This window comes from Etheostoma spectabile, chromosome 1 (genome assembly GCF_008692095.1).
Source record: "Etheostoma spectabile isolate EspeVRDwgs_2016 chromosome 1, UIUC_Espe_1.0, whole genome shotgun sequence".
Classification (NCBI taxonomy): Eukaryota; Metazoa; Chordata; class Actinopteri; order Perciformes; family Percidae; genus Etheostoma; species Etheostoma spectabile.
In genome coordinates, this window is record NC_045733.1 from 14,458,505 (window position 1) to 14,478,019 (window position 19,515).

Consider the following 19,515-nt stretch of genomic DNA (forward strand, 5'->3'; position numbering starts at 1 on the left):
GAGACTGATCATTATGAGCATAATGACAAAAGATCAGTACTTTTTAATTACAGTAAAACCCTCACCTATGCAAGTAAAACATGTATAAGCCATCCTTTACAGGGTTTTGTATTAGGACTGTCTCAGCGCTAATTCCCAGCCTTACCTTTGTAATATTCCTAATGAGCTCCTAAGCCCTGAGATCCCTCGTTCTGCTGTGTTCCACGTTCCCTTTGATCCTGACGCTTCCTTTCCCAGCATTCTCAGTGGGGGGGGGGGGGTCTGGGATCCGTACATGGTGTTACCTGACTGTGTGGTGCTTATGCATCGAATATTCATCCACACCCCTCTGTCTGCACTATCTGCCCTCCACAACAGGAAAAGTCAAAGAGTTTTAGAATATTTCAAGCAGACAAATTCCATTTACACGCAGTGATGACTCTTACATGACACAAAACAATGATTAGGCTACCTAGTGATATCCAGTCATATTTTTGTTTTTCTTGGTGTTGGTGACAGGTTTGGTCATAAGTGGTCACTGCTGTCTAGTTATTTAATGCAATTGCCTGTGATCATTTTTTTTAATAGTGTTAACAGTGGTTTGACATTGCCGGACTCACAATAGCCATGAGACCCCTGAGCAAACAAGCACAGGCTGCTCTTCTGAGTCTAAGGAGGCTATTACAAATAAGACAAAGTCAGCAATGTCTCCAGCTTGGGTTGTATCTTATGTTGTAAATATACTGTATAATATACTGAATATCTGTGCTACTGTGTGTAGCATGATTTATAAAGTTATTTGAGTGTGTCTTGAGGTCCCATTGTTGCGTACATTCAACTAAGAGGCACTTGTTACTGCATACACCTCACGTCGCCGCCTTTGTTTTGGCCCCAAAAAATTGTGCATGAACACACTGCAACAACTACAGCGAGGGCCAATGCCACGTACAATCTGCACCTGCGTTAGAGGAAACTCTCATGTCAGCAAGCGGCGGTAATCTATTCATCATTCAAAAAGAGAAACTGGATTCAAACACACCTATGATACCCACAACTAAATGGCGTTTCCCCAAACCAGCAGTAGCACAGAGCCTACTGTCATTCTGCTTCACTCCCTGCCTGGAAGACAGCGGACACCGGAAGATGGCTAACCAGACTGTCCGTCTCCTGGGCTGTCATCCGTTCTCTCATCAAATAAGATGGAGAGCCAAGGGAATGAGCGGCAGCTTGCTAATTCCACCCAACAGCAATACTGGTTTCCAAAAATGAGCCGAACAAAGTTACCCATCTGGCAATGTGCTTTTCTGCGATGTGACTGAAACATTAAGTTACACTTTACTAATTTAGTGGCCGGACAGCTACTTAGCTAGCTTGCCTGCTAAAGGCTCAGTTGTCAGTCTAGCAACAACCACAGTACAGAGAGAGAAGTCAAACGTTTCAATCTTTATATTACATTTCACGGTATATGACCCAAGTTTATTAGCACAGTTTATTTTGTAGGTATGTAGATCTTTTAAAAGACGTGTTAATGTTGAAACTATACACGTCTACATGAAATGTCACAGTTGGAACATTATTTGCTCTATGAAAGACATTGACAAAGACGAAAACTAAGGACATTTACTTGAAAATGTTAAACAAAATATTTTTTTTTGTTTTGGCACCTATAGCACACTGTGCATCACAACAAGCCTGTAACATGGAGGCCCCAATGAAGAGAAGAGAGAGCATTGCAGTGCTTGGGAGCGCTTTAAAACTTATTTAATTCAGTCTATGTTTAAAACTCACAGAAGAAAGTAGTAGCGTTTGTGATGCATTCGGCTCGTAACATCAAATGAGAATCAAAGTCATGAAAACAAAACAAACAGGGTGAATTGAGATTGCGATTGTACAACAATTAATTGTGCAGCCTGAGCTCATTACTATTCATGAGCTCGCCCAGTTGCGCTGGGTAAAGGACACAGATAGCCAGGCTCTCATTGGCTGGCTAATATTAATGAGAACTGGCACAAATCAAGCTGAGTCTTCCTGCAAGCTTTCTATACCACTCTAGAATGGCTTGAAACAAGGTAACCAAGAAATTTTTCCTACAAAAAGAGTCCATGGTAGAACTTCAGTCATTACCACAAAGTAATGAAATACGTGTGGCAGGGCTTCTTTAATCTTTTTGACCCTATGCTCCCACACCTGCCCTATGTACTGTACATGCTGAGTGAGTTCCCTGTCTTGAATAATTACAGTGTTGGAGTACATATGCCACGTGTCAGATTGTCTGGGTTGCTTTCTTGCTCTTAGCGTTCTCGCCTCTGAGGTTGTCTTGCCTGTACTTAGTTACCTGCCTGCTTTCTTGTTGCCAACTCTCTGCTTGAACAACAAACAACTTAAAAAGCCTTTTAACCTCAGCTGTCCAACCGGCGACTTATGTGGTCAATGCCTATCCACGATTGTTGCAGTGCGAATACTCAACCACAGGCACTGCAGCAAACCTGGTCCTGGGTGAGGCCGAGACTTTTATTTAGCCCTGTGCTGTATTGCCCAGACATCTCACCCTTAAACATTCTGCCCCTTTTTTATAAACACTGCCTTAGACTGTTGTTCAGAGTAGCATATGAAAATTAAGGGCATTAAGAGACAACTTGTAAATGAGCATAACACCACTTAGAGACATTGCAGTGAAGCACATCCACAGCTAATCATCAAAGAATCAGGGGAGTTTTCCCTAGTTGCATATCGTAGCCTATTCAACCTAAAAAAACATAAAATCAATCCCTGTATGTCTCATCTAAATGACATACTGACATACAAATACCTTTACAGTCTTTACTCTGCATATGTATACACTACTGTATATCTACAGTTTTCTTGTAATGTGTTGGTGGTGATATATACTTGACAATATTAGACGCTGCTCCTTCCTCTGCTATTTGGACCAGCTCACTTCTTGTTGCAGTGGCAAACAGTGTCAACAGTCAGTTAATAGTTCATTTGTAGACATTCAAGCTGTGGCCATAACAATAACACAACTTGGTGGGGAAACGTCTCGACAAATAAGAAGCACATCCTCTTTTCACTGACTTTCTGTCAGTCAGTCCCTCTAAGCCATACCCACCCCAGCATGGTGGCCAATAGAAACCAATAGGTGGATTGTGCCATGACATTTGTGTCTAGCTGGATGATAGTTTAAGATTTGTATTTGTACAGGATTATGTTGTGTGTTGGGCACTGCTTTGACAGTGGCCTGTGGCAGTAACAACTTCTTGTCATTCCTTTTATATTTTTTTATTTAATGAAGGTTGTGCAAAGACCGTATGTATGTAAAGGACTTAAAGAAGTTGATATGAATGACTGGAGACATTGAATAAATGGAAACACATTTGTTAAAAGCTTGCCTCACTCAGCCTCTTTTAGTTTTTTTATCACATGTTAAAATTATTAAGTATAAATTTAGTGTTATCAATGTTTAAATACTGCAAGGCTAGCTTTTTAGCATGCAGTCTGTTTTGTATTGTGAATGAGTTGTGAATACATATCTTTTCTTCCTTTGTTTACCAAACCACTTGCCTTAAACAAATTAGAATTTCTTCATCATTTAACTTTCTTGCCTAATTTACATGATTAATTCAATTGCATTCATTTTTTTCAAGCAAATCTGCATCTGCACCTGTCCACTGTGGTTTTCTTGATTTAAAATCAGCAGGAGGCATGTGTGCTGGCAGGCAGCCACCAACCCTTTTTTACATAAACCTCCATACAAATGACTTAAATACTATAGAAGACACAGGTGGCTATGAGCATCACCTTTCTTTTCCTACCTTGTAATATCCACCGAGATTTCTATAGCCGGTGGAATGAAGCTGGGAAAAGAGGTTCTGTTGAAGTAAAGTGTTGAGTCTGCACTGAGGTCAGCTGTAGCAAGAACTCTCTTTCTCTCTTTCTTTCGTTGTGCAGTGTTAGGCTACCCTCCCAGGCCTCTTTCCTCCACCCTTCTCCCTCATTACTAACAAACTGTCTCTGCCAGGCCTTACCTCAGGCGGCCCCCTATAATTATTCCCCAATGCCACAAACTGGTGAGATGGGTGTCCGTTACACACTGTGTGCAGAGCTAAAAAAACAACAACTGCGAGGCCATTATTTGTCAATCAAACTCAAGGCCAAAACAAAATGCTGTCTAGTACATCCTGAGTCCTAGTTATCATGGTGGAAAACTGTCAGGACAAAGAGTATTTTTTATTGATTTCCTTCTGTATTTATTAATTTGTTTTCAACATCCTGGTCTATTCCCTGATCTCTGTTCAGCTTTGCTACTGAGCCTGTCCAATCACTGTGCCTTCCTTTTAAACAGTACGGTGTACAAAAGCAGTTTTTTTCAGTGTTACTAATAACTTCAGAGCAGTTCAATGAATGTACAATGAGCAACTGTTGAGCAACTGTTCTTTGCGTTACTGCAACACAAAGTAAACACATGAAAATATATATATATATATATTTACAGTATAATATGAATCTGTACTTTTAAACCACAAAGTATAGCATATAAACAGGTCTTCAAAAAATCACTCAATTCCAGTTCCACTTATTGAATTAGAAAGTAGGGCTGTACAATTAATTAATTTTTGAACCCCAATTTCAAGTTCAACTTCTAAAGATCACAAAAACATGTTATGGAGAGAATCTGTTTCATTTTGCACATAGCGTTTTGTAAGTAAACACTTATTTCGTCTTGTGTTCTGATTGGGAAAAACTTTCCAAAAGTCCACGAGTCATTGTGTTAAATAATAGGGATTTATATATTGACCAAAATAATCGTGAATATGATTTTTTTCAATATTCAAACCGCCCTATTAGAAAGTTTATAAAGGTGTGTATGAGTATAAAAAGACTAGATTAATTAGAAATATTGTAACCAGCAACAGAAGATGAATGAATCTGTATCAATTGATTGTAGAAAAAAAATAAATCAATGTAGGAACTACACTGAGAAGAAAATAAAAATCTGTCTGCTAAAATACAAACATTCTGCGGAAGTTATAGAAAGGTTTGTTGCTTATGTTTGTTGCCTCTGTTGTTCAGGGCCGAAGCGTCTTGGTGATGGATGCAGCAGTGTGTTGCTCCAGTTGGACGAGCCGGGTTGTTGATTCTGATTGGGATGGAGCGGATTTCTCCCGGCTCTAAAGCCGGTCCCAGCGGGTTGATGTTGTATCTTTCCTGAGTGTGTCTGGTTTTTCAGACTGCCTTCGCTGATCGAACAGACTTTTGTCGTTGTTTGCAAAGGTGACAGATGTCCGGGTGATACTTGCACAGCAGGGGAGGTCATCACTTTGGCTTCAGGCAGAGTCTATTAAAAGTTTCAGTAATGTGCTGCCTATGCACAAACGCAGCTGAGGATGTTCTCATGGTGGTTGGTTGTCAAAGTCTTCTCCTTAGACAGAAGGCTGGAGGAACAGATGCAGTTTTCTCAGGATTTCTGTATCACTTGTTCAAAGGTTTTATAATTTGCTGTCAACATTATTTTAACATTAAATGATGCCTGGAGTAACACACAAAGTAATACCTTGAGTAAAGTTAAATGTTCAGATCATCAGAAGCTTTGCAGGAAAAGCTTTTAAGATATCTTGCCAAAATTATAGCATGATTCTCAAAATAGCATGTAATGGTGTAATGATGAAGACAGGATGGGCCATACATTTCGTTGCACGTCCATACTGTTCATGAAACTGAAATGTATTGTAGATATTCAGCTAACAGGAATTAAAGCAGTTGTGTTCTCATGTGGTTATGCAGTGTGCCGATGTGCTGCAATAGCAGCAATCGGCAGAATGACGACTATTGCCCATACTTATTATTATTCCGCCTCTTTTTTGTCCCACTACTAGTCACAGAGTGTTGCAACACGTGCACAGAAAATACATCAAAACGTGTGTAATGATCGGATTTTCCTCACGGTTTTCACAAAATCGGCAAAAAACAGCCCAAAAGTTCTCATAGACTTTATTGGGAAATCTTTGGGAAATCCCTCAACATTGCTCAAAACGACAACTCTTTGGCGCCATGCTGTATCGCCATACTTTAACGTAGAAACATAAGTAAAAGTTTAAATGGAAGACAAGACGTTGACGTTTATTGGGCTGAATGGGCATTTGGAAATCCAACACGGTTTCTCCCTAATCACAGTTTACTTATCGTCCAGTTTTCAGACCATTTCAGATTTTCCAATGTGTGTTAGTGGCCAGAATGGTGAGAGTTAGAGCGGAGGACAGATGGGGAGCTGCAGTATGATTCTCTGAATTTTTTTCCGAACAAATTGATCTCTACCCCTACATCACTCTTCATACATCATAGTTCGTCAAAATGTAGGAAGTCTTGTGCCGGTTGCAGACATGTAACTATGGAATCCATCAGACTTAAACTTTTTACTCTGTTTATACCAACTGCGAATAGAGGACAAAAAGAGGAGAGAAATAAATAAATAAAAGCACCTGTTTTCACAGAGACAAGACTTGAAGAGAGGATGAGGAGATAAAGGAAGCAGAAGAAGTGTTATTTGTCAGCTAACATGATGTCACGATGTATCAAACCCACCAGTCTCCATGTAAGTAAACAGTCATTTTAGCATGGTAAAACACATATCATTCAAAGTTGACAGAAACTGTTTTTGGTGTTCTCTACACTTTTCCAACCATCCCAACTCTAGTTTTGGTTGAAATGAACACAGTTTAGTCATTTAGATGTGAAAATATGTTGGCTCTGTATACGCCAAAAGTACAGTTTTTTTAAATGGAGTCTGGTTGGTTTAGCGCAAGCTACGTCATAGCTATTTCTGGGAAACAGAAAGGTCTTAAATAGGTTTTAAAAAGGTCTATATCTGAAGGGCTAAGACACAACACTTTTATTATTAATTACGTTTTATGAATATTTGGATGTGCACCAAACAAGGCACGCTGTTAAAATTTCTGGCGGAATTTTCTAGTTGTACCTACAATTACCAGTTTTTTTTTTTTCCAGTCTCCACTTTTTCCTGTTATGGGAAAGTCAATTTCCCCTTTGTTGTGCTTGACATTATTGTCTGAAAAATTCAACTCTAACTTTTTGGAGTTGTTATGTGTTCATCTTGGTTGGAAAGTAAAATCCTCTGTGGTATAAATGCTTATATAGCAGCAGCATTTAAAAACCTATAATTTTAGAGATTGTTATGAGGAAGTAAATGGAAAATGAAATTCTTTGTATGTAGCTTTGACCCTTGAATACAAATCTGACAATCCCAGAGGTACACATCTCCCAGCATGGATGTAGTTTGATGTTTTTAGGTCTAGGCTTTCTAAAGCAGACGGCAATAAAAACATAAATATGTTTTACTTTGAGTTCGGGGCTCGATGGTGCTTTTTGCCTCCGTCGCCTTCCAGGCAGCTAGCCCTAGCCTTAACCCTAAACATAACCATTGCTGCGCTGCCGGAAGGAGATGTTGGGGCAAAAAACACCAAACACAGAGTCCGGGAATACACATCTGACGGTGCCAGTCACATTTGCTTCTACAGTACAGAACCTACTACTGGTTTCCACTAGGCCTGCAGGATTCGGGGGGAAATGTGAATCACAATTTTTTGGCTTATAATTGATATCACGATTCTCTGCCATAATTTTTTTTTTCTCATGAAGTGGAATGTTTATTGCACACATGAACCATAACAATACAAATTTGCAGTACCAAATGTAGATTTTGTTTTTGGCACCTATTGCATATCACCACAAGCCTGTAAACATAAAAGCTTCAATGAAGAGAAGGAGAGCATTGCATCGCTTGGGAGCGCTTTAAAACCTATTTTATACAGTCTGTTTAAAGGAAAGTAGTAGTGTTTGTGATGCAGTCAGCTCGTAAAACTAAATGAGAATCAAAGTCATTAAAAAAATTAAATTAAAAATCAAAATTATTTAAAAATTACATTGTGAGCTGGGTGAATTGCAATTTTATAACGATTAATCATGCAGGCCTAGTTTCCACTGTGCTTGTGCATGTTGCTTTTTATTCACTTTAATAATGCAAGGCATCTTGCAGGCCACGCAATCTTTACAGAAATACATACTGAAAACATTTTCTTAACACAAACAGCACAATGGACTTGTTTACAATTCTGCTAGCACACTCACAGTCCATAACACACATTACCACATCAGAGAGATAGCTTGTGGGACAAGCAACTAATTAGAGCAACCCACAAACATGCTGGGCCTAAACATATGACCAGAAAAATACTACACACACTTAACAAAGCTGAAAAAATCCCACCAAAGTAACACAAAAAGGAAAAGAGGCATCCAAGGGTTAACATTTTTTTTATGGGGAAGTTGTTTGTGGAAAGGTGCTTAATGAATTTGTCTGCTACCTTTTCCAAATTTAAATCCCTTGCGATACATTTTTGTCAGTTTAACAATGCATAATGATTATGTCTCAGATTAACAACTTGCTGATACAACTCTTATTCAAATTCAAACAAAGGTTTTAATGAATCCCCTTGCTGTCCTCTCAGCAATATTAGAATAGGCTTGGACAATTGTGAGCATAATGGCTCTTGGTTTAGTGATGTCATGGCATGCATCATCTATGATCCGGTGTGAACCTATCATTATGATCCACATAAATTGCAAAGGTCAAAAGTGATGTCATGCATAATTTTTTTATTAAAACACAATAGGTTTTCAGAGACACTGAATTACAGTATACTAATACTGCAGGATTTGTGAAGACCAAAACAGAGCAAAGATGTCAATAAATACAAATTTATTAGGAGATCATACTTGTCAGGGCTGTTTGTCTGACAGTTTCCTTTGGAGTTATTTAATTGAAGCTAAACTATATTATTATAGCCTGAACCAAATAATTTAATCTGCCTAGACTTAACCTTACCATGGGTGTTTGAAAATGTTGTTTTCAGTTGAGACTTATTGCTAGCTAACAAGTCAACTGGCATATTAGTAAAACTTCCTTTTATTCCACTTTAAGATATCATTTTGTCCTTTGTTTTTGTACTGTACACACTGCATATGGGTCATCTGCATGCTCTCCTTCAAATCTAATACTGGAAATAAGGTACTCACTGACTATTATGTGCCTTGTACATAAAATTTACTTAGCTAGATGGAGACAGTGTTTTGGGTCACGTCCTTCAAAAGAGAAAGACAATAAAAGCACTTTTACATACTTAAGTAGAATGAAGAAATCAAATCTTAAGTCACCTCATGTAAAGGTAATTTGGGTTGTTTACAGCTTACACATCTACATCTACCTGAACCGAACATATTTTCAAAGAATTTCTTAGCTCTCAAATATATCATTATCCAACATGATGTATTTTTTGATAAGCTTGTCGATCATTCTGTTACAGATGAGGAAAGGCCAGCAGCACAGCAATATCAGTATTTTCACTCTGATTGGATAAAATAAATCAAGCCAGGGATCCAATTATATCTCCAATTGAAACATTACAGAAGCTCAAACAAACATACCTTCTTACTGATGTTTGCAAACAAAATTATTCCTTTTTTTTTTAAATATAGTGATGTACTTTTGTTTAGTACACATCACTTCATGCTCTGATACTGACAATTCAATAATAATCATATTCTGAGATGCATATTATACATAATGCAATATATTAAAAATTCACATTTAGTTATTTTTTAAAGCAAGTTATGCTGACTGTACAGTATCTTGACAACCTGCATCATCACCCTAGTTTGATCAGTGATACAGGGTGTTGTCCTGTAAAACTAGGGTGGCACATGATCCAACATAGGCTGCATGGCAATCATGACTTTCTCTTTTCTCAAATATATCAGGAAAACCCAGACATTTGCTTATCAGGTGAAATTTCACAGTTAAAAAGCAGCTCACAGACAGTCCAACAAAGAAGAGAGAGACCACAAGTCAACAATATTACCCCCACCTTCATCTGAAAGACTAAAATTGCTAACAGATGTTTAATAGTGAACACACAGCACATTTCACACAATGAAAGGGGTCCTGAGACTGTACTGCTTTTACAACAGAAACATCAAAGAACCGCTCAGCAGCTGATGTGGCAGAACTCAAGGGGAAGGTGTGGAATATATTACATCAGTATTCAGAGATGCCACTAGTGAAGGCAGCTTTCTGCTAATAGAGGGAGTTTCTATACTAAACACGTTTCACTGTAAATACAACTGATACCTTGCATGATACCGCTGATTCTATTTCAGTGGTTTAAATTCTGTAAAACTACACAGTAAATTCAGCAGTGTTCATTTAACACTTAAAGAGTAAATTTTAACACTGGGTCGGATGGTCCCTATCTACACAGTTAAAGTAACACTTACACGGGTGTTGTATTTTAAGAGTTAATTTAACTTTGGTAAGAGTTAATATTTAACACTATACCAAAATATTTAACACTGAAAATTGTTAATTAAGTTTTACACTAAGACAGACACACACCCATAGTGTTATTTCCATTTTACACTAACAGTATTTAAGTGTCATTTAACTCTTCAACGTTACTCTCCACAAGTGTTAAACTTACTAAACACTAAGTGTTCAATAAGCATTTCCTCTAGACACTAGCCGTTTCTCAATGTCAAGGAAGGATCCTCCAAAGTCACAATTGGGAGGACGCTACTTCCAATGTGTCAAGGATCCTCCGAATTCCTCCAAGGACTGAGTCCTTCAGAAAGTTTCCCATAGACAAAGAAGAATGCATATGTGTATCCTTCGCAGTCCCAAATCACCCACAATCCTCTGCGCGGGGCTTTACCGGCTAGTTAAAAAAAAAAATTAAATGGGGGATCTAAGCGGGAGTTCGGGCGGCATCGCTGACGGTGAAATAGTCATTTAAATATAAGTATCTTTAGTATTTACCGTACATTTGTTATCACCTTTAATGTTTTACATCAAGCTTAATGCTTTAATGCTGGAACAAATTGCTATAATAATTAGGTAGATACACCCCAAGCTAACGTTAGCTAACTGAACCTATCATTTAACATTTGGCTGTTAGCTAGCTGGGTTGCTGTTTTTTTTTTGCCATTTATGTTTTTAAAATGTTATGTCCGGTGGCCTTTTCATCTCTTTATTTGTCATTACCATATATGAATAATGTTGGCAGAGATTTAGAAATTGGTGCGTTTATCAGGTGTTACTGCAGGATGAGAAGTAACACTGCACTATGTTAACTTCACTAGCTAGCTAGCAACGATAAATACAAGCTAACATGTATGAGTAGTTTCCCATGTAACAAGTATAACGTAACGTTATGTTATAGCATTCACAACGGTCAAAATTTTTTCTTGTGTTAACTGTCTTTTAACGGGGACAAACGGAGGCGGTTACTGAGGACGGGAACAGAAGACACGCAGGTAGACAGAGGCCATCGAGAAATGTTGAATAGATCATTTGCTATATTAGAGATGGACATTCTGACAATAAATGCATTCAATTAACTGGTATGTGTCATTAAGTTCTTGTGTGTGTGTATATAATATAAATAACTGAACAGCACATTTTACAGTTCCACATCCATTTCGCCGTCCAGTGTTTTGAAACGCAGCGCGGAAGGGAAGGCGGCGAAACAAATTCTATGACGCAAGCAGGCAATAACGTGCACTTGCTAGCCTGTTCCATTGTACATCTTCTCCGAATGCTAAGGAAGACTGTAACCTAGTCTCTAAAGGATCTGAACAGGAAGGACTAGTCCTACCACGGAAGACATTGACATTGAGACATGGCTACAGTGTTAGTGCTAGTGTTAAAAGCTGTTTACTCTTCACTTATTGTGTAGTGTTTTTAAGTCCTTGACTTTCAAAAGATTTTTTTTTTTGTCTTTTGCAATTTTATACTATCTTGCTGACACAAGTAAAACCTAAAATGTGTGTAGAGGTTTCAAAAAAACACCATTATATCCATGTCTTAACAATTATTTATTAAACATGAATATAAAAGAAATTTAACAGACAAGGACATACTCATACAGAATATAAATAACATTGTTAACAATTTGCCCTTAAGGTCCACAACACTGGTCAAGGCTACATTAGATGGCAATATGGAACTTTAAAAAGGGAGGCATCTGTTGGTCCATATGCCATCTCACTATCAAGTGGTTTAAAGAAGAGCAAATCTTGTACATTGAACACCTTAATTGGCTGGGGTGGCTTTAACGTTACTCTAAATGCTGTGGAATGTTCATCAAAACAAATGGTTTCGACGCCAGAATCAGTAGGTATAACTTGCTCATTTTTTACAATAATAGTTCTGATCTTATAAAATACTGGCATCTCTTCAGCTACCTCAACACATATTAAAGAAGAATTCCAGTTGATTTTAACATGTAGCTCTGTTTTTTTTTTTTATGTGCAGTGCTGTCAGTAGTGAGACAAATGAAAACAATCGGTGCAGTCTACACCGTATTATCCGCCTGCAAGATTTTGCACCAAACAGGCTTAAACAGGGAAAGTTTTAAACTTGTTTTAGCGTCTTTTAAGCCTTCAAAATGTCCTTACAAGTGCCCACCCATGTGCTGTGATTCCTTCCATGTGAATCTGACTGCAGTAGCTGTGACAGAAAGACATAAAAGTTGCGTTAATTTAGTTATTGCACATACCTTTTGTTTATTTCCTGTTTTCCGGTGAAGTCCACACTAGTTTATTTTCACAACATTTAGGCCTTTCTGTCACATCTACTGCAGTCAACTTAACTATATTCACTTGGAAGCAATCCCTGCACATGGCTCGGCACTGGTAATGACATTTTGAACATGTTCCGAGGAAAACATGTTTAAAACTTGCCTTGTTTATGCCTGTTGGGTTCAAAAGTTAGCCCCATGAAAACTTGGTGTAGACTGCACAGACTGTTTTCATTTGTCTCACTACTGACAGGACTACACATTTAAAAAAAAGCTACATGTTGAAATTAACCGGAATTCTCCTTTAAGCCAGTCATTGGTGGATATCGCCACCAATTTTAGCTTTCATACTAGTATCCTGTTATGGTGAACATTTTACAGCTGCAGCTTGACTCTGTACCTCCAGTACCACGTCTTCCATGGATGATACAAAACCATTTAAAGTAGACTGGCTTACACCAGCAACCTGAAGCTGTGCAATAGCAGATGAAAACAAATCATGAGTAATTGTGTTGGATACGGGCAGAACTTGAGACATACTGGCAGCTTCTTCACTAATTGACAACTAAGCATCATCTGCAACACCACTGTCTACAATGTCAGTTTCAACTTCAAGTTCAATTTGGTCAGCATGCACATTAGAGCATCATATTTATCATATTAGAACAGCACATTTAGATGCTTCCTAAAGCCTGAAAATGTGCCCAAAAACCTGGCAGCATCCTGCCTGAGCACATTTTAAGTGAAAGGATTTGCCCTGCTATAAACCATGTAATAATCGCATATGCCTCACAAGACTGTTGGTGCTCACAAAATGAATCTGGCAAACAAAACGTATAACCCCCATGATATAGAGTAAGATGTTAAAGTGTGATATAAAAATGGATGAATGGGTCAAAGAACATCTCACAATATCCGAAACTCAAGGCAACATCATTGATAAATTAACTGAAAATATGTTGTCTGTTCCATATGTCAGTGTATGCATGAACTAGCCTGTAGAATGCAGAAGTCTAGCCCTGATCTCAGCAACACGTGGGCTCTCTTGGACTTGGCCCAAATCAATGTTGTAGACAGTTGTCTGTATGAAGCTGTACATGTTGTGGAGCATCTGATTTTAAAGAGTCCTAAATACAAAGTGTGTCTTCACAAGTTCATCAAAAGCTCCAAGTGAAGAGGTTGAGTTGCATGGTGTGACCTGCTTGTCCAGAACGATGAAGAACTTGTCTTCATGCCAACAGCAAGTAGATAGGATTGAGTGGTCCTGTTCCTGAATGCCTGTTTGGCTCTAAAAAAACAACAATAAAACATTTAGTTAATGTACTTATACTATACACAGGAATAGAAAAAAAAATTAATTGATCCCTCAGGGGGAAATTCTTTTTTCGCTCAAATATTTACATTCATAGGCCCAAAATACAACCACATACAAAGGGCATACGTACATACATACGTACAAAGGGCTCATAGACATGCAAATGTGGAGAGATGGTGGAGTGATGGACCGCCACGTAGCGGCACCCTGGGAACAGTTAGGGGGTTTGGTACCTTTAGTATCTCAGCAGTACCAAGGAGGTGAACTGGCTCCTCTCCAGCCACCACTCCACATTCCATACTTTGGTCCATGCATGGTGGTGGTTCATGGACTTGAACCACCACCCGCTGGTTCCAAAGCCTAATCCCTACAGACTGAACTACTGCTTCCCCCTGACATGAGGGAACAATATTGTGTTTTCTTCCAACTTTACAAGAACCCCAGCTGTCTGAAAAAGTGAAAAAAAAGAAAAGAAAAACACCCAATTAAGCTATAATACAAACCTTGAACACGACAAGGTGCTTCTCAGCTTGGGATAAAGACACCTTGCCTGGCCTTTTCCACCCCTGGGCTGTTGGAGGAATCAGGTGGAGGAGGAGAATGATTGAAGACCGATCACTGTCCCATCCTGTACACAGAAACAAAAGCTAAATGTTATACGATTGTACAAACATTTTAGAATTTAAAAACACCATTCCTTTACAGTTAAAGCTGACTAAAGAAAAGATGGTAAAAGTCAAAGCCCTAGAAGAAAATAAATAGGAAAATAAAGTACCAGAGGCAATAATGTCATAATCTATGTCCTCTTCATTTGATGTAGCTTCTGCACAATAGATCAGATCAGAGAGGATTACTCCGCTGGATGAACCTGTTCTTGAATGTTGGAGGCCACCTACATAGAATTATTTATACAATTATTATTATTATAATTATTACAATTATTTATTAATACAACATGAAAATATTCATACACCACTAGCTCATAGATATTATACAGACACAGAGTAAAACAAGGGCCAAATCTATAGGGTTTTTGGGTAAAGACAAATATAGTTAGGACTAACCTCTCCATAAACTTGGCTGTTACATCTTCTCCAAACTGAAAGGTGAAGCCTTGCTCAATCTGCGAAAGATAAATGACATATCAAAAGTTAAGACATAACTAGTGCATTATTGTTTGTTTTTTTTACATTTGTTTGGCCTAATGAACATTTCTCTGTAAAATATTTAATTACCAGGCCTTTGCCATCTTTGAAGCGTAGAAATTCAGTCAAGACGTGAGGATTTGTCTTTGTTGTAGACTATACATCGACGATATTCAAATGTCATCTTCATTTGTGCTTGATAGTGTCCTCATCAGATGAAAACTTCATGAAGGATATGGCGTGCTTGCATTGCTCTTCACTCAGGGTGATCTCAGGCTTAAATGAAGCATCTCTCCTAGCTGACGGCCCTTCTTGGTCAATGCTGATTTAACCACCTGTGAAAAGACAGACTAAAAAACAAGCTGTTATTCACTAACATTAAATAATCTTGAACAATTTACAGTTAGTACATCTAAAAATAAAAAAATAAATATGCAATGCACAAATTGAAGCTGGCACAAAATATGTTCAACATTGACTTACTTGTTTGGCATCTTGATTTGCCTTCTGCCGTTTTCTGGAAGGACTGCAGTCCTCATCCAGGATTATTGTATCATCAGAGCTGGTTGATGAGGAAAGGGCCAATGCTGAATTGGTTTGGACCGGTGGACTGGCAGATGAAGTGTTCCCCTGCGAACCTAAGTAAGACAAAGGGAGGACAGAAAAACGTAAACAAGAAACCATTTGTCAGTTTTTCAAAACCAAAGTGTAACTGAGTGTTATGCATTTTGCTAAATTGAGTGAACAAGTTTACCATTGTCAAGCTGAATAGTAAATACACCAGCATTGGGCAGCTGTGCCACTTCTGCAAAGACATCTGCTAGGGATGAGCGAGTACAGCATTATCTGTATCTGTTTACCACATGAATTATCTGATCCGTATCCGTACTCGGACTGGGCGGGCCCTAAACCGGAAGTGTCAGATTTAACCAGGAAGTGGGTCAGGTTCTCTTGAAATGTGCGGGCTTTAAACGGTATGTTATTTTAAGCATGCAATTGATATGAGTTGATCAAAAATTGTATGTTTATTGCTGATTTGAAAAACTATTACATGACAGCATCAAGCTTCAGATAATGGTGTGTCATGGTAACAAACTATAACAGAACGTTTTGCAACAATGAATACAACACACGGTTGCAATTATGAAGTAAAATGTAATGAACAAGAGTTTCATACTCAATATAACTTCTTTTTTAAACTTTTTATTTTATGATCAGTGTGATTTTTTTGTTTTTGGTCTTTTTTTAGTTTTTTTATTTCACACCAGGTGTGTGTGTGTGTGTGTGTGTGTGTGTGTGTGTGTGTGGGTGGGTGTGGTGTGTGTGTGTGGTGTGTGTGGGTGTGGTGTGGGAGAGTAAGAGAGAGACACAGGAGAGAGGGGGGGCGGGGGGCAGCTGACAGTAAAAAAAAAAAAAAATCTCCGATGGCAGAGACGCAACGGGAGTTGCATTTAAACCAAGCAGCATGTCTGAAACCCACGTTCACCAGAAACTCACGGTTACTATGTAAGGACTACAACCCCACGTTCACCAGAAATCTACTGGTTACTATGTAAGGACTACAAACCGAAGTTAAAAACAAACCTGAAGCTGAAGAAACCCTAGACGTTAACGGAACAGATCCGCAGACCCGATTGACTGATAGAGCGCGGGAGCGCGAGAGCGGGAGCGGGAGCGAGCGAGAGAGAGAGAGAGAGAGAGAGAGAGAGAGAGAGCGCATTTCTCCATGTTCTGTGTGTTTTTGTGTGTGTGTGATTGATCCGAGCGTGTTTGTAGGCGGGGGGGCGCTGTGATTATCACAGAACGCTGAGCGGCCAGTTGAGGAGTTTTATTCAATCCGAGCACAGATATTGACTCATATTACTCGTATATAATACTTGTACTCGGCAAAAGTGCTTTATCCGTACCGGATACTCGTTTCAGCCGGATACTCGGATCACCCCTAACATCTGCATCCACCTCGGTTCCTATTTCATCAAAAACTCTGATGCCTTCACTGACGGGTGGGATTGAGAACGTCACAAAAGCTGAGGGGGGAAAATATATTACAATGATACAAGGATAAGATACAGATACAAAGATAAAATCTAAATGTGCATTGTGAGCTACAACCCACACCTACTCTGACAGTAGCGTCACTGTCTGTTAACATAATATTTTAAATAGGGAAATCATACTGGTCAATTTCAGTCTAAAAAAAATTTATCAGTTTGTCTCACTTCAAATTTAGAGCCTCTTTGTTTTGCAAGCAAAAACCCATTTTGTCAAGTGTTTAAAACAAAGACTTTAAATATTAACATATATGAAATATCACCTACTATCTCTGGACCACAGCACAAAATGGACAAATCTGAGAAACAAAGTTGAAAAATAAGTAAATTCCAAACACTATGGATTTCCATCACTTCACAGCAATTTGACATTCAACAGTTTACAATTTTGACTTTTATCTAAAGGACAGATCAATTAATTCACAATCCAACCATTGCTAGCAAGATGCTAACTCACAGCAGGAATGTACTGATCCAAAGTATTTTTGTCTTGGCTTCACAGGAAGAAATTTTTTATTTTCTTTGCCCGATGTGTCCAATGCTTCATGTCTGAAAAGGCATCCATGTTTGCTGCGTGCATGAGTGCGTGCATGCATGGAGGAGTACAGATAAAACAAACGATAACGCCTGTGTAACGATGACAAGCCAAAAATAAACCGAAAACACAGTGACAAATTATTTTGGGGAGACTTGAATCCATGCAGAATTGCCCTCTCAAACAAACTTCACCTTAGCCACACACAGCTAGTCACCAACATTAGCTAGTAAAGTCAACTCTGTAATCTTCACTATTTGACGGAAATCTATGAACATTAAAAAGGAACACCTCAACAAAGTTTACCCCAACATTGTACAGTTTGAAATTAAATAATGTCGTTATTTAGCCTAATATTGCTTGTACATTTGAGCTAGCTTTCAACTAGGTCATGTTAGCCCTTTAGTAATTCTGTATTTTAAGGCACAAAACCAGCTAGGGTGTATGGTGAACAGCAGTTTAAAGTTATTCTTAAACACACTGTCAGCTGTAATGCGAAAATGGGTTAATATGGATTACGGAGCAAAAACGTACTTAAAGTTACAAAGAATATTTCTTTCTATCTCGTGCTTTAACCCTTGTGTTGTCAAAATCAACACTTTTGTTGACGCTTTTTATCAATGTTTTTAACCTTTTCTTATATTTTTGTCAGTTTTTTCAACACTTGACATTTCAACACTTTTTTTGACGTTTAACACTACATAACACTTAACTTATTAACTTTAGTTTTACAATTATTTTTGGAATTTATGGTCAATAAAAATCATTTACAGGAAATTATACCTAATGTTTGAGTTAGAAAAGCAGAAATTAGGAATTATTTAGACTACAAGTAAAGAAATGGTTGTTGATGGATAATCACAGACTGGAATATGTCAACTTTTCTCAATACTATTTTGAAAAAACTTCAATTTTTTTTTTCAAATGCTATAAAAATTGAATAAGACACCCCAAAATTAATGAAAGTAGTATTTTGTACCAAAGAGCGTTGTGTGGAATCAATTGTTATTTTGGGTAATTAAAATGAACATTTATAAAGGAAAACGGACAACAAGGACAACATGAGGGTTAGCTATCAATCAGGCTTATATATTATATAGCAATTAATTTATTAGTTTATATACCCCCCCCCCATTCTTATGTTTTAATCTTCCCATGTAATAATGTTGTCAGAATCCATCTAACAATTTGAAGGCTTAATATTGTCTAGCTCTCTGGCATAAATATGTTTGTGATTAAAATAATAAAAGAATAAGAGCTCTTTCAAGTCTACATTTTAAAATTAATTATATCTGCCTAGAAAGCAACCATTTTTGGTGAGTCTTCTGCCCTCGTTATGCAGAAAAGTAAACACACTTCCAATCAAGGTTAAAGACTGTAGATTGCTTGGACGTTTTTACAGAAAACAGTTGTGAGACTGTGAAAACAGCATTAGACAAAAAAATGCAATGGTACAAATCAGAAAACCATGACAATACATAAACAATAGTTAGGCCAGTGGTTCTCAACCGGTGGGGCGCGCCCCCCCGGTGGGGCGCGGACTCTCTCCCGGGGGCGCGAGTAGACTCCAGATGGAGGAAAAAAAAAACTGTGCTCAACCACGGAGCTGCCGTGAGCCCCTCTTATGAAGGTAAATTTGGTGCGCAAAGTGAGAGCGCGTAGATGCATGTGAGCACTGGTAGAATATGATTTGAGAGCTTGTGAAAAAAATCTGTACCCGTGTTTTTTTTCACTTGAGTCACTTTTCAGTACACCAACAACTCAGTGATTAACACCTCTGGAACTGTCGCTGCAGTGTGCTCTCTCCCATCACACAGCGGCGAGTCTGCGCTCTCCAGTTTTG

General features: G+C 38.3%; 1 long non-coding RNA gene across 1 annotated transcript; it reads right to left on the bottom strand.

Moving 5' to 3' along the window:
- Positions 1-15,395: 15,395 nt before the first annotated feature.
- LOC116693116 (uncharacterized) lies at positions 15,396-15,907 on the bottom strand. The gene is made up of 3 exons (XR_004332855.1): positions 15,841-15,907; positions 15,570-15,724; positions 15,396-15,421 (listed from the first exon to the last, which is right to left on the bottom strand). It is a non-coding gene; the product is annotated as an uncharacterized LOC116693116 (long non-coding RNA).
- Between the last annotated feature and the right edge of the window lie 3,608 nt (positions 15,908-19,515).